The 14,053-nt window shown below is 38.9% G+C and overlaps 1 non-coding gene across 1 annotated transcript; it reads left to right on the top strand.

Moving 5' to 3' along the window:
- Positions 1–1,816: 1,816 nt before the first annotated feature.
- On the top strand, positions 1,817–1,923 carry LOC148802340 (small nucleolar RNA R71). The gene has a single exon (XR_016083236.1). It is a non-coding gene; the product is annotated as a small nucleolar RNA R71 (small nucleolar RNA).
- Positions 1,924–14,053: the final 12,130 nt, after the last annotated feature.

Genomic DNA, 14,053 nt, shown 5'->3' with positions numbered 1-14,053 from the left:
ATTTCTCCCAAAATATATATTTCAAATGAGAAGATAAAGGTTTAAGTTCCAAAGCTGGAGATGTTTCAATGGATGGTCGCAATTGCTTGGTAAATGTTGGTCCATTCAGTGGTAAAAGTTTTCCTTGTCTTGGCTTGAACCCTTCTTGACCAGCCTCCAAATAGTTCAAAACCTCCTTAATTTCTTCATCCAAGGCCTATACGTTTTCACAAGAATAACGAATGCAGCTTTCTAAAAGATCATCTAATTTAGATGCGTTGATTTCAGCTGCCCAAACATCAATGCAATCGATTGCATATATTTCATGTTCAATTGTGTTAGGATACTTCATGGTCTTAAATACATTAAATACTACTTCTTCACCATTGATCCTAAGAGTAAGTAGACCTTTTTGCACATCAATTAAAGCATTACCAGTAGCAAGAAAAGGTCTCCCTAAAATCAAAGGCATTGTCCTATCTTCCTCCATATCTAACACAATGAAGTCAGCAGGTATAATAAAATTGCCCACTTTGACTAAAACATCTTCTACTACTCCCCTAGGATATTTAATACTTCTATCAGCTAATTGCAAGGTAATAGTAGTAGGTGTTAGTTCATGCAATCCAAGTTTTTCAAAAATAGAATATGTCATTAGATTTATACTAGCACCTAAATCACATAAAGCTTTCTTAAACTCAGTATCTCCTATGGTGCAAGGAATAGAAAAACTCCCTGGGTCCTTGAGCTTTGGAGGCAATTTATTTTGAAGAATTGCTGAGCACTCTTCGTTAAGTTTCACCATTTCGCACACCTCCCATTTTCTTTTATTTGACATCACCTCTTTTAAGAATTTGCCATATCTTGGCATCTGTGACAATACATCAAGAAGAGGAATGTTAATATGTATTTTTCTAAACACCTCTAGAAATTTTTCAAATTATTTATCCAAGTTAGCTTTCAAAACTCTTTTAGGGTAGGGGAGAGGAAGTTTAATAGCATCTAAATTTAGTTTAAGTGTACTCCCTTTGATCTCCATTTGTGAATCAGCTACCTCAACTTTTTGATCATCATCCTTCATCTCGCCAATAGTCTTTCCACTTCTTAAGCAATGGCATTCACTTGCTCCCTTGGGTTCTTCTCTGTATTGCTAGGCAATCGTCTCTCTCTTCTTTCTGACAACATGTTCACGATCTGCCCCACTTGAACTTCTAAGTTCTTAATAGATGCCTCTTGATTTAAGAATCTCTTTTCATGATCTTGAATCTTTGCTTCAACAGTATTAATGAATTTAGAAATCATGTCCTCTAAATTTCCCTTCTTTTCTTGTGGGGGTAGTTGTTGTTGAAATCCCATGGGTGCTTTTTGTTGGTTCTTATTCCACGAAAAATTTGGATGACTCCTCCATCCTAGATTGTATGTATTCGAATAGGGGTTGAAATTTGGCTTACCACCATGAGAAACAAAATTTGCACTTTCATGTGAAGCAAAAGGATTACTTACCTGACAATCAGAATTTACATGTCCCAATTGGCCACAAAGGTCACATGGATTACAAGATGACACATTTATTGCTGCAACACTAAGATTGTCTAATTTTTTATTCAAACTAGCAAGCTGAGCAGATAAAGCTGTAAAAGAATCTATATGACGCACTCCCCTTCGATTAGCTCGGTCTTTATTCCATTGGTAGCTATTTGATACCATTTCTTCCACTAGATCATAGGCTTCCTTTGGAGTTTTCCTCATGATTGTGCCTCTTGCAGCTGCATCAATAGTGGAGCGATTAGATGGAGTAATACCATTATACAAAGTTTGAATTTGACGCTAAACTGGTATTCCATGGTGAGGACACTTCCTAAGCATCTCTTTAAATCGTTCCCACGCCTCATACAAAGATTCCCTCTCTAGTTGAACAAAAGTAGTGATATCATTGATCAATTTTGCTATTTTAGAGGGAGGAAAATACTTAGCCAAAAATTTTTGAGTCAAGTCATTCCAAGTATTGATACTTCCTGCAGGGAGTGAATTAAGCTAATCCTTAGCTCTATCACGTAATGAAAATGGAAAAAGTCTAAGCCTAATAGCATCATCGCTAACTCTATTATGCTTGAATGTGTCACATATTTCTAGGAAATTAACAATGTGTGCATTAGGATCATCACTCGACAACCCACTAAACTGAATACTCATTTGGATCATTTGGATAATCGCAGGCTTGATCTCAAAATTATCGGCTTGAATCATTGGCTTGTTGATGCTAGAAGTAGCCCCATCAATTGTTGGACAAGCATATTCCAAAAGAGTTTGATTTGCTTCGTCTGCCATCTCTTCCTCAACTTCTTCTACCGGTTTGCCTTTTGCAACCTTCTCTCTCTCTTTACTTTTGTTGGCTCTTTGTAGTATGTGAAGGGTTCTCTCTATTTTAGGGTCAAATTCTGCTAGTTCTTCACCTCTAGTGCATGTCATACACTAATCAATTTGAACAAAGCAAGAATTTAAACACATTAAATAAAGAGTAAAATCCAAATTAACCAAGGTTAACAAGTTCTAATATTATTTTAGGATTAAATCCTCGGCAATGGCGCCAAAAACATGGTAGTTATAATTATAAAACCCTAGCAAGTGCACTAGTTATCAAGTAGTATAAAGATATCATTCCCACAAGGATTTAACAAAATAAGTACTAAAACTATATTTTCCCTTAATTATTTGGACAACCAAATTTTGGATCTAGCAATTTTAACTACTGAAAATTAAAGATAAAAGAAATAAAAACAAAGGCAATCAATGACTGAACTTGCAACGATCTAACTGAAAGCGCCAGGACTATTGGTCTGCCTAACCATTCCAATGAACATCAATTTATTAAATTAACCAAGATAATTTATTATTTTCATAAGCTGAAGTTTTCCCTAATTTATTTAATATTCCCTTCCAGGATATATCAAACCTACTTCTATCAAGTAACCCTTCGATTCCTCTATTAGATTTCTCGAGATAGAAAGTTCACTAAGTTCTATGAAAAACCTGTATCATCAGATGAATCATGCATACATATTCCTATATACCATTCAATTCACACTATGAATTATTTAGTCTATTATATGAATTCCCCTTCTGATTCATTCACATAAACCAAATCAACTAAGAGGTGGCCAAACTTCTAATTGCATTGCACATAATAACTCATAGACAATATGAAAATAAAAACAACTTGGTTAAATTAAATAAAAATCAATCCATGGTCGTGGTTAGGCTTTCCATAGCCCTAGCTACAAATAAACTAGTTCATGATAAAGGAAATTAAACAAACAAGGTACAAGAAAGAACTCGTGATGTCGCCATTGAGGTTGAGATCGGTGAGCTTTTCTTCTCCTTTTTCGCCGCCTTCCTCCATCTCTTTTTCTTTTGGAACTCTTCTCTTTATATAATACTGGAAAGATAAGTGTTCCCTATAGATTATCTCCTATAGGATAGGATTTGAATTCTCCTAAACAACTTCCTCTTCTCGGCACAAAAATAGGAATCCAGATATGGATCGAATTTGCCATCTTATCCTTCCAAAATAAAAGGAAATTCTTGGGGTGAATCCGCTTAGCAATTCGCTCCTTTCTTCGTTCGCCGCCTCCTTCCTCTCTTCACTTCAACTTGCGCCATAGATTGAGATTTCTACTAATTGGTATTCAATTCTTCAATTCCAAGTCCATCATACCTGCAACATTAATTTGGCTTCATTGAATATGAAATTTAAATAGAATTTATAAATTAAGCATAATTTCTATCAAAATTAAAGGGAATTATCCAGAATTAATATATACACTTTGCACTCTATCACATATCCATATGATGAACTCTCTAAAGGCCTTCCATCATTAGCAAGAAGATGGGTCTTTTGGTAATGAGGAGATGCACCATAAAATTGGGGTACCCATTTGCTGCTGGATCTGTTGGGTTGTTTCACAAGATGATAGGAGCGTCTAGACCGATGTGGGAGGGGCCTATCCTAAAATGGAAGACTCTCTCACGGTACCTTGACGTTCACGACTATGATGGGTAAGCAGTTACTGGACAGAAAGGTTTAACATAAAATGTCAATGAACCTTGTCTAATAGAGGCCAAAGGGAAAGCTAATGATATGAGTGGATGTGATCCTTCACAGAAGGTGGTGGGGTTATGCAGTTGAAACAGTTGCATCCATGCACTGTATGTGGTTTCCCACATTTCCAGAGATGAAGTTCGCAGTCTCCATCACTGAGATAGGAGGGAAATCTCAGAGATGAATAAATGGAAATGGAACATAGATTAAAAGCCATTTCTATGTAGATAACATGAATCAAATTAGGTTAGGGACTAATATTTGCTTAGCCTTTTATCAAAAATAGCAAATGGACAATTTGCCAAACTGTTGGACAATAATAAGCTTAAGGGCCCAAATTATACTGTCTGGTTTCGTAACCTTATGTTGGTTCTGACATCCGAGAAATTGGACAAGTTGCTAAGAACCCTACTCCGGATCGTCTGGGTGATAGGGCTTCTGAGGCCCATAGGGGAGAATATCAAGAATGGGAGGATATAATCTCTCTTTCCTGATGCTACATCATAGCCTCCTTAGACAATCATATACAGCGACAGTTCAATTAGATCAAAGTGTTCAATGATATTTTGGATAGTCTAAGGACCATGTATGAAGAGCATAATCGTTCTACTCGTCAGAAGTTCCTAAAGCAGTTTATGACCACACAAATGTCCAAGAACCAGCTAGTTCATGACCATTGTGTTAAGATGATGGGATACATCAATGAACTGGAGGCTCTTGGACCTAGGCTAGATCATGTCACCAAAGTTTATGCCATCCTGAACTCTTTGCCTCATTCCTTCAATCAGTTCAAAATGAATTACAATATGAACAAGCTAAATGTTAGCCTTCAGAAACTCAGCAATATGTTGCAGATGGCCGAAGAACTGATAAAGAAGGATATGCCCATAGCCATGCTTGTTGAAGGTAGCAAATCGGACAAGAAGAAGAGGAAGGCAAAGAAGAAACCTTAGAAGAAAACTAGCAAGCCTAAAAAGCAGGACAAGGCATCAGATGCCTCTCACTTCTACAAGAAGACCAGCCACTGGAAGAGGAATTGTCCTCAGTACCTGGAGACCAAGAAACAAGGTAATTTTGAATACTTTGTCATAGAGACCAATATGTTGGTCACTTCTGCTTCCTGGTGTATTGACTTTGGGGCTTCTACTCATGCATGTAATACATTGTAGGGGTTCAGGACAAGTAGAAGATTAAGTGACAGAGAAGTGATTCTTTACTTGGGGACTTCTGTAAGTGTTGCAACTATAGCCATAAGAACTATAGAATTGTATTTTAGAGAATGAATAATTACATTAAAAGATTGTCTTTATGTATCCAATTTGAGAAGAAATTTGATTTCTATTTCAAAACTATGTACGAATGGTTATTCTATTCTTTTTAGTAATGTGATTACTAACAAAAGGAATAACAAATTCCTCGCATATGGAGAACTTGAGAATGGTTTATATGTTCTCCATCCTTCTCTGGAAACAAATTTAACCGAAACTTCATCGGATAATAATCCCAACAAAAGAACCCGTTATACAGTTAATCCCACGTACCTGTGGCATTACCGACTTGGCCACATTAACATAGATCATATCACAAGGTTGGTAAAGGATGGTCCTTTGGATTTTCTAGCTATAGATCTTCCAACCTATGAACCTTGCCTTTAGGGTAAGATGATGAAACAGTCATTTAATGGTATACTTGAAAGATCAACAGGCACGCTTGACCTTATACATACTGATGTATATGGTCCCATGAATGTTAGGACACGTAACCAACACGTTTATTTCATAACATTTACTGATGATCATTGTCGGTACGGTTATGGGTACCTAATGAGACACAAGTCTGAATCCTTTGAAAAGTTCAAAGAGATCAGGCAAGAGATCGAGAAATAGTTGGGGAGACACATTAAGGACCTTCGATCAAATTGAAGAGGCAAATATCTCTTTGACGAATTCAGAGACTACTTAAAGGAAAATGTGATAGTATCACAACTAGCTCCTCCTGCTACACCACAGTTAAATAGTGTCTTAGAGAGCAAGAACCAGACTTTATTGGATATGGTCAGATCACTTCTCATACAATCAAAATTTCCTACATCCTTTTGGGTATACGCATTAGAGACTGCGATATACATGCTGAACTGGGTTCCAACCAAATCCATTTCGAAGACTCCCTATGAGCTTTGGTCTGGCAAAAAATCAAGTGTGAGACAATTGAAAATTTGTGGTTGTCCGACATATGTTAAAAGAATAAGTGCTGACAAATTGGAATCTAAGACCAGTTGTTGCCTATTTGTAGGTTACCCAAAAGGCTTTGTAGGATATTTATTCTATGACCCAGGGGTAGTGGGAGATCTCCCACAAGCTCCAGTTAATAATCAACATAGGAGATCTACCCGGGAATCTAGGCCTCTTGTTCGTTACGACTATGACCAAGAGAGTTACTTGGTGGAAGCCCCGACCGTTGATGAGGATCCCGTGACTTATACAAAAGCTATGTTGGACATAGATTCCTTGAAGTGGATAGATGCCATGAGAGCTAAGATAGACTCAATGGAGACCAATGGAGTTTGGACTCTAGTAGATCCTAAAAGGGATGAGAGATCCATCATATGGATGGCCGAACCCTATAGGAAGGTTCGGCAAAATTTCAAAAGTTTCACTCTCCCATCTGGGAATCGTATTTCCTATTTTAGAAAACTGCATTTTCAAGGATCAATCTTGAACCAAAACCAGACCAGATCTGAAACCAAAAGGGAGGAGAGGGATATACCTGATACGAAGTAGCAGTAACTCCCAATGAAATTGTTCATGCCCAAGGAGAAAACCAAAACCCGCTTCCACTGAAAATGACACAGTGTGTAGTGAAGCAAGGATCAATAGGATAACTCTTCAGCAAGAACCGAATTCCTCAGCAAGAATGGAGTAGAGGGCTGGTGAGCATGACTTCAGATTGCTTCTTCTACCAAGAAGCAATATCAAGAAAAATTCTTGATCACTCCCACAAGTGGAGATCGAACTAGGTAGGGGCGGCAAGAATAGGGAAGAACTCTGCAGATTGTTGTGATATATAACTGAGGAATTCACCCCCTTTATTTATAGCCTTCTCAGGATCAGCCCTCTGATCTAATTAGGAGAGGGTTCCTTAATCCAAATCTGATATTTGAATCTGGACTCTTGAATGGATAAGACATATCTTATCCTTCAGCTAGTCCTAATTAGATTATAAATCCTATCTTGCCTCCTTTTAATTAACTGACTTAAGCCCAGTTCGAATTGGGCTTTAGGTCATTAAGTTTATGTGCTCACTTAACCTCTTAACTTCCTGCCCAATTGGCTCTCTTTGTATGGCGTGGGACCTAAACAGTGATCTACACATCAGCCACATGGGTTCAGCCCAGCCTTTGTTACAAGGCCTGACCGAATTCACTGTATGAGACAGTGAACCCCTGAGTCCATCACCATGGGCTCTTAATGGGCCAAACATTTACACTAAATGGTCATTGGGTCCAGCCACCTTATGAAAACCGAAGGACTATGGGTAGATGCAAGATTAGCCCATCAGGAATTACCCTCAATGGTCTTACACTTAACCTCTCAGCCCATAATGATCAAACATTGCCTGACAAGAGAGGACATCTCCCTCGGCTATAAGGAACAGTGCTACACTCTCTACTCACATGGATCGCAGGAATTAAAACATTCTGCAAACATTTTGAAGCCATAATGTATATATATATATGTATAGAAATATATTTTGCAAAAACAAATTTCAACGGTTGAAATCAACTGCCGGCAGTTTAGGTTTCCATCAGAGTGAGTGCATCCCTGATCATTCACTTTGTCCAACAAAGGGGCTGATCCTGTCACTATGATCACTCACTCAGATGAATTCTTGGACTATCCCAACATACCCAGGTTTTGACCCCTTCTAAGGATCTCACTGATTAGCATATCAAAGACAGCCCGATCTGACACCTAGTGCAGTGCCATAACTGAGTCTAGGGGTTAGGTGTAACATTCCAGTTTTGCCCATCTATCTCTAAGGCCCAAGGCAATACTGGAATTTTGGTCCAGTTTAGGGTTTCAAGAAAACCCACACTGCATGTACCTCAAGTCTCACCCTGGCAGCTGAAACAAGCCACCCCAACCAACTACGCGGCACATCAGTGTCAGCCTTGGCAGAGTAAATCTCCCCAGATCTATCCAACGCCTGCAAAGATTCTAAACTAACACGAGTCTCATAAGTGTCCAGTTTAAGGGTATTACATAGAAACACACCACAATGACATGAATCAATTATGTACTTTATCCATTTATAATAAATGTCAAAAGATACATCAATCTGATTGGAGCTAAGGGCATAACTGTCTAACAGATACGCCCCTGGGGTAAAAGCAATTGGTTGCAAATGGATCTATTAGACAGTTATGCGCTTAGCTCCAATCAGATTGATGTATCTTTTGACATTTATTGTAAATGAATAAAGTACATAATTGATTCATGTCATTGTGGTGTGTTTTTGTGTAATACCCTTAAACTAGACACTTATGAGACTCGTGTTAATTTAAAATCTTTGCAGCCATTGGATAGATCTAGGGAGATTTATCCTGCCAAGGTTGACACTGATGAGCTGCCAAGTTGGTTGGGGTGGCTTGTCTCAGTTGCCAAGGTGAGACCTGAGGTACATGCAGTGTGGGTTTTTTTGAAACCCTAAACCAGACCAAAATTCCAGTATTGCCCTGGGCCTTGGAGATAGATGGGCAAAACTGGAATGTTACACTTAACCCCTAGACTCAGTTATGGCACTACACTAGATGTCAGATCAGGCTGTCTTTGATATGCTAATCAGTGAGATCCTTAGAGGGGGTCAAAACCTAAGTATGTTGGGACAGTCCGAGAATTCATCTGAGTGGGTGATCATAGTGACATGATCACCCCCTTTGTCAGACAAAGTGAATGATCGGGAAAATGCACTCTCTCTGATGGAAACCTAAACTGCCAATAGTGGATTTCAAATGTGTTTAAAATTTGGTTTTGCAAAATATATTTATATAGAGATATACTTATATATTATGGTTTCACAAATTGTTTGCAAAAAGTTTTAATTCCCGGGATCCATGTGAGTAGAGAGTGCAACACTATACCTTGCAGCCGAGGGTGAGGTTTTCTCTTGTCAGGCAGTGTTTGATCATTAAGGGCTGAGAGGTTAAGTGTAAGACCATTGAGGGTTATACCTAATGGGCTAATCTTGCATCTACCCACAGTCCTTGGGCCTTCATAAGATGGTTGGACCTAAGGACCATTTAGTGTAAATTTTGGGCCCATTAAGAGCCCATAGTGATGGACTCAGGGGTTCACTATATTCAGCAATGAATTCAGTCAGGCCTTGTAACAGAGGCTAGGTTGAACCCATGTGGCTGATGTGTTGATCAATGATAGAGTCCCATGCCATACAAGGAGAGCCAAGCTAGCCAACATTAAAAGGAAGTGAACCTAAAAGCTTAATGGGCCTAAAGCCCATTTTGAACTGGGTTATTTGAATTAATTAAATAGGGGTGAATCTGAGTATGGATCAATAGATAAGGATAAGAGGTTAACTCTTATCCACTTAAAGAGTCCATAGCCAAATAAAGATTTGGATCAAGGAACTCCTAATTTGATTAGGAATAGATGATCTTTATCTACAGATAAGATAAATGATTATTCTTATCACCTAAAGAGTCTAGGTCCAAATAAAGTTTTGGATCAGGAGACTCCTAATCAGATTAGGAGGTTGTCTCTTTAAGGATATAAATAGAGATCAGTGCGGACCTGAAAAAAGACACACAACACAAAGAAGACAACTCAGTTTGACTGTTTTTGCCTTCAGTTCTTTTTCTCCCTGCTCCTACTGCCCTACCCTGTTCGATCTCCATTTCTTGGAATTGATCAAGATTGGATCTTGATATTATTTCTTGCTAGAAGAAACAATTCTAAGGCTGTGCTCACTACCTCATTTGATTCTTGCTGAAGAATTAGAAGTTCTTGGTGAAGAACTACTTGCTGATCCTACCTCATCCTAAGCTATCATCTTCAGTGGATGAAGGATTTGGTACACTCTTTGCGCGTGAACACCTACGTTGGGAGGAGCTTTTTGCATGGATTCGGTATCAGGTATATCCCTCCCTAATCTTGGTTTCAGATTTGGTCTGGTTTGGTTACAAGAATGAACCATGAAAATGCAGTTTTCTAAATTGGGAATAGGATTCCCGGATGAGGGCAAAGAAATTTTTGAAATTTCTCCCAACCTTCATGTAGGGTTCGACCATACATACGATGGATCTCTCATCCCTACACTTACCTGTCCAGAGCTCATAGGGAGTCTTAGGAACAAATATGGTTGGAACTCGGTTCAGCACGTATATCGCAGTGAGTGGACGGGAAATGAATGGACCATATCTAATAGAGTCTAGTTTCTCCTCTCCGACACACTGTTTAATTGTGGTGTAGCGGGATGAGACAATTGTGATATAATCCCATTGTCCTTTAAGTAGTCCTTGAATTCATCGAAGAGATATTCACCTCCTCGATCTGATCGAAGGGCCATGATTTGTGTCCCCAACTGTTTCTCGACCTCTTGTTTGAACTCCTTGAACTTTTCAAAGGATTCAAACTTATGTCTCATTAGGTACACATAACCATACCAAGAATAATCATTGGTTAAAGTTATAAAATAAATGTGTTGGTTACGTGTCCTAACATTCATGGGACCACATACATGAATATGTATTAGGTCATGTGTGCCCATAGATCTTTCAGGCTTTCTCGCAAATGGCCATTTCATCATCTTACCCTGAAGGCAAGGTTCACAAGTTGAACGATCTTCTATAGTTAGAAAATCCAAGGGACCATCATTTACCAACCTTGTGATACAATCTATATTGATGTGGCTAAGTCGGTAATGCCACAGGCACGTGGTATTTACCATATCACGTGATCTTTTCTTGAGGATAATTTATGACTTAGTTTTGGTTATGTTAGTTTCCAGAGAAGGACGAAGGACATAGAGACCATTCTTAAGTTCTCCGTAAGTGATGAAGAATTTGTTATTCGGTTTAATACTAATCGTATTACTAAACAAAATAGAATAACCATCCTTTCACAATTTTGAAACAAAAATCAAGTTTCTTCTCAAAGTTGGTACATAAAGACAATCTTTAAGTTTGACAATGCCTTCTCTGAAAACTTATTCTACAGTTCCTATAGTTATAGCTACAACAGTTGCAAAAGTCCCCAAGTAGAGTATCACCTCATCGTCACTCAGCCTTCTGCTTTCTTTGAACCCTTGCAATGTGTTACATGCATGAGTTGAAGCCCCAAAGTCAATACACCAGGATATAGAAGTGACCAACATATTGGTCTCTATGACAAGAGATTCGAAATTACCTTATTTGTTCTTGGTTTCCAGATACTGAGGACAGTTCCTCTTCCAGTGCCCGGTCTGTTTGGAAAAGTGGCATGCATCCAATGCTTTGTCCTTCTACTTTTTTGGCTTGCCCACATTATTTTGAGGCTTCTTGTTGCTTGACCTGCTACCTTCAAAAAGCATTGCTATCGGCTTATCCTTCTTTATCAGTTCTTCAGACCTCTACAACATATTGTTGAGTTCCTGAAAGCTAACTTTTAGCTTGTTCATGTTGTAGTTCATGACAAACTGATTGAAGAAGGGAGGCAGAGAGTTTATGATTGCATCAGTTTTGGTGTCCTCATCTAGCTGAGAACCAAGAGCCTCCAGTTCGTTAATATAACCCACCATTTTTAAACAATGGTCATGGACCTGTTGGCTCTCGGTTATTTGGGTGGTCATCAACAGTTTGAGGACCTTTTGGCGGGCAGAATGATTCTGCTTCTCATAGATAGTCTTTATCTAGGATGTCTTTAGAGATTTCGATCTTACTGAATTGCCTCTGGATAGCATTATCTAAAGATGCTACGATGTAACACTGGGCAAGAGAATTTTTCTCTTCCCATTCCTGATACTCTCTTCTACGAGCCTCAGAAGCCCTGTCACCCGGACGTTCCAGAGTAGGGTTCTTGGCAACCTTGTCCAATTTCTTGGATGTCTAAACCAGGTTAAGGGTATGAAACCAGTTAGAATAATTGGATCCCTTAAGCTTATTATGATACAACAACTTGGCGAATTGCCCATTTGCCATTTCTGATAAAAAGGCAATAGTGATTAATTCATGATCTAAAATTGATTCATGTTAATTACACAGAAAGGTTTTTTATCTATGTTCCATCTCCATTTATTCATCTCTAAGATTTCACTCCTATCTCAGTGACAAAGACACGGTGCTTGTCTCTAGAAATGTGAAAAATCACATAGGTGCATGGAGCCAACTGTTTAAGTAGCAAAATCCCACCACTTTCTATAAAGGATCATATCCACTCCTCAAATGAGCTTTCCCTTTGGCCTTTATCAGACAAGTTTCATTGTCATTTAGGTTAAATCATTCAATCTAGTAAGTGCTGACCGATCATATCGTGGACCCCAAGGTACCGTGAAAGAGTCTTCCATTTTAGGATAGGCCTCTCCAACTGTTAGACAGTGTATGCCCTTAGCTCCAATCAAAATGATGTACATTATGACATTTAATGTAAATGAATAAAGTACATATTTGATTCATGTTATTACGGTGTGTTTCTGTGTAATACCCCTAAACTGGACACATATGAGACTCGTGTTAGTTTAGAATCTTCACAGTCGTTGGATAGATCTGGGGAGATTTATCCTGCCAAGGCTGACACTGATGTGCCGCCAAGTTGGTTGGGGTGGCTTGTCTCAGCTGCTAGGGTGAGACCTGAGGTACATGTAGTGTGGGTTTTCTTGAAACCCTGAACTGGACCAGAATTCTAGTATTGCCCTGGACCTTGGAGAGAGATGGGCAAAACTGGAATGTTACACCTGACCCCTGGACTCGATTATGATACTACACTAGGTGATGGATTGGGCTGTCTTTGATATGCCAATCAGTGAGATCCTTAGAGGGGGTCAAAACCTAGGTATGTTAGGACAGTCCGAAAATTCATCTGAGTGGGTAATTATAGTGACAGGATCAACCCCTTTTTCGGACAAAGTGAATGATCGAGAATGCACTCTCTCTGATGGAAACCAAAACTGTTGGCAGTCGATTTCAACCGTTGTAATTTGTTTATGCAAAACATGTTTATATAGAGATATACATATATATATAGAGAGTGCAACATTGTACCTTGCAACCGAGTGAGATCTCCTCTCTTGTCAGGCTGTGTTTGATCCTTATGGGCTGGGAAGTTAAGTGTAAGACCATTGAGGGTAATACTTGATGGGTTAATCTTGCATCTGCCCACAGTCCTTGGGTTTTTATAAGGTGGCTTGACCCAGGGACCATTTAGTGTAAATGTTGGGCTCATTTAGAGCCCATGGTGATGGACTCAGGGTTTCACTATCTCCTACACTGAAATCGGCTAGGCCTTGTAACAGAGGCTGGGATGAAACCATGTGGCTGATGTGTAGATCAATGTTTGGGTCCCACGCAATACAAGGATATCCAACTGTGCAACAGTTTGGAAGGTAAGTTAGCAAATGGACTTAATGGGCCTAAATCCCAATTCGAACTGGCGTAATGAGATTAATTAAAAGGGGGCAGTTCTGGGATTTAGATCAGCAGATAGGATAAGGGATTATCCCTATCCACTCAAAGAGTCCAGATCCAAATAAAGATTTGGATCAGGAAACTCCTAATTAGATTAGGAGGACTGATCTTTTTCTACAGATAAGATAAGGAATTACCCTTATCTCTTAAAGAGAGTCTAGATCTAAATACAAGATTTGGATTAGGAAACTCCTAATGGGGTTAGGAGATGCTTTCTATAAAGGCTATAAATAGAGGAGCAGGGTGAACCTCTATATTACAGCATTTAGTTCACAGACTACAAAGAGAGAAGAATCTGCAGT

The sequence above is a fragment of the Nelumbo nucifera genome, chromosome 2, assembly GCF_055504915.1.
Source record: "Nelumbo nucifera cultivar China Antique chromosome 2, China Antique-T2T, whole genome shotgun sequence".
Taxonomy (NCBI): Eukaryota; Viridiplantae; Streptophyta; class Magnoliopsida; order Proteales; family Nelumbonaceae; genus Nelumbo; species Nelumbo nucifera.
The sequence above is the reverse complement of the archived record's forward strand: the minus strand, read 5'-3'. Positions and strand labels throughout refer to the sequence as shown.